The sequence below is a fragment of the Ailuropoda melanoleuca genome, chromosome 12, assembly GCF_002007445.2.
Source record: "Ailuropoda melanoleuca isolate Jingjing chromosome 12, ASM200744v2, whole genome shotgun sequence".
NCBI classification, from domain to species: Eukaryota; Metazoa; Chordata; class Mammalia; order Carnivora; family Ursidae; genus Ailuropoda; species Ailuropoda melanoleuca.
The window spans coordinates 58881136-58883410 of record NC_048229.1 but is presented as its reverse complement, the minus strand read 5'-3'; the positions used below and the strand labels follow the sequence as shown (position 1 = coordinate 58883410).

Genomic DNA, 2275 nt, shown 5'->3' with positions numbered 1-2275 from the left:
AAATAAATAAGTAAAATCTTAAAAAAAAAAAAAGTCCAGTCTTGGATCGTAATTTCTCAGTATTATTCCGTTGTTGTGAATGATAGGCAGTCCACCTTACCTGAGATTTGTATCTGGAGTCTGTCACAAAATAGGAGTTAGAAAAACTTCATTAAAATGCTTGGACAAATTCCATATCTTGATGCCTCTTCTTCATCCTTTGAATTATAAATGGCCCTTCCAGACGAAATCATTCAAGGTGTGCTTGAAAGCTCCTTCTCAGCTAGTAGCCCACAGAATCCATGGCTGGGCTAGAGTGCCTCCTGCATTCCCTGGTCTGACTTTCTAATTCATCTTCCCGTAGTCCTGGAGTTCCTGCCTCCCGTGCACATAGAGACTTCACCTCTACTCTGTGTAACCACCTCCACACCCATTAATATGATGACTCAGACTGGACACATGTCTCCAGTTTTTACTATGATTCAGGTCTCATAATTGCAGGTTTGGGTCATGCAACACTTTTTATTAAACCCCTGTTAAAGAACAAAATTCAACTGAGTAAGTTGTAATGACCTTATGGGCTTTATTCAGCAATTTATGAATTGAGAACATCTAGTCTAGCAGATAGAAAGGAGCTCCAAGTTGTACAATTCAAGAAGGTTTTACAGTCCAAAGTGAGCAAGAATAAGAAAGTTATACTGGGCATTCATTGATGGGTTAGAGCAGAATTACTTCCCTTATATGGAAAGGGAGGTCTTGGAGCGAGGAGGTCATTTGTGCTAAGTAGACAAGTGCTGATTGGTTGACCTGGGCTTCCTTTTCTGGAGAGCAGAACAGTAAAACTTGGTAAAGTTTTTGTTTGCTGGAGTGGGGCTTAGAATGGGTGACTCCATCTTGGGCCCAACCTGGTTATTTTTAACACCCGAAATAGCACATATTCTTCCTTTTGTTTTCATTTATATGCATATAATAGACCTTCTTGTGTTTTATAGCTGTTACAAGATGAATAGAGAGCCCAAGAAGATAATGAGTTTCTTATCACTAGGTATGTACAAAGATCACTTACCCTGCAAATTACTCACAGATTCAAGTATCAGAAGGGTAAAAAGAGGTGAGAAAGTTGCATATGGGAACTCTGAGGTCCAACCTACCCTTGAGGCTATTATGATTTTTTCTACTCAGTACACCTTTATTTTTCTACTGTTTATCTGTTGGAATGAGAATAGTTATATTCAGCAACAAAGACATTACATGTAGAGATTTTCAAGATATCCCAATGTAGAGGATAAGAAAAAACACTGAAAAATCAGAAGGCCTTATTAGGTTTATTGTTTCAATGTTTTCTTCAAAAGCAAATCAGCTATCTTTTTTCATCCTGTGTTAAGGGTCTGAAACAGTATTAACTGATGAAAGTTTCTGTGATGATGGAAATGTTCTATATCTGTGCTTTCCAATATGGTGACACTGGCCACTTGAAGTATAGGTGCTGCAACTGAGTAACTGAATATCTGTATTTAATTTTAATTAATATAAAATTGTGCACATGTGTCTAGTGGCTATAGTATGGGTTAGTTTCAGGTCCCAAATGTCAGAGAGAGATTTAACTCCCAAACGGTATTTCAGACCACCCCCATAGAGAGACTACAAGCTTGCCATTTATGGAGGATAGGGCAGAGATCATTAAAAGTCTCCACATTTGAAAAGATAATCCTTCTTGGAGAAGAAAACAAGGTATGGGTGGTTGTACTGACATACATCAAAACTCATAGTAAAAGGAATATAAATTGTGGCATTGGCTCAGTGATAGCCGGGTAGACAGTAAGTCTGGATTAAAGGGGCCAGAAAGAGACACTTAGAACAAATCGTGCTGTACAACAGAAATAGCATTATAGGTCAGTAATCCAAGATGGGTCCATACTTGATAAATAGCTCAGGGACAATTAATTAAAAATTTTCACTGCATTTAATTTAAGAACTTTGACTTTTAGGCATCTTTAGGTCAGAAAAAAGTGAATGGGAAGAGGAAAGCTATCTGTCACATGTAACTGACAAGGGTTTTCATCGGAATATGTACCAAGTAAGATTAATAAGTAAAGGAACAAATAAAAAAGAGAAAAAGATGCAGGAAAAGAAACGTGTTATCCTTAAGCATCTTAAAAGATGTTCAGCTCTCTAATCATCAAATTAAAAATTATAGGTAAGTAGCATTATGTACCAACAGATTGCAAAAATTAAAAGTTGAACAATATCAGGTGATGAAGATGTAGAGAGAATGAGTTCTCATAACTGATCGTCA

General features: G+C 37.0%; 1 protein-coding gene across 5 annotated transcripts in view; it reads left to right on the top strand.

Annotated features, from left to right (window-relative positions):
* CDH8 (cadherin 8) overlaps nucleotides 1-2275 on the top strand; it is a 387090-nt gene that overhangs the window by 49400 nt on the left and 335415 nt on the right. The gene's annotated exons all lie outside the window — the stretch shown is intronic.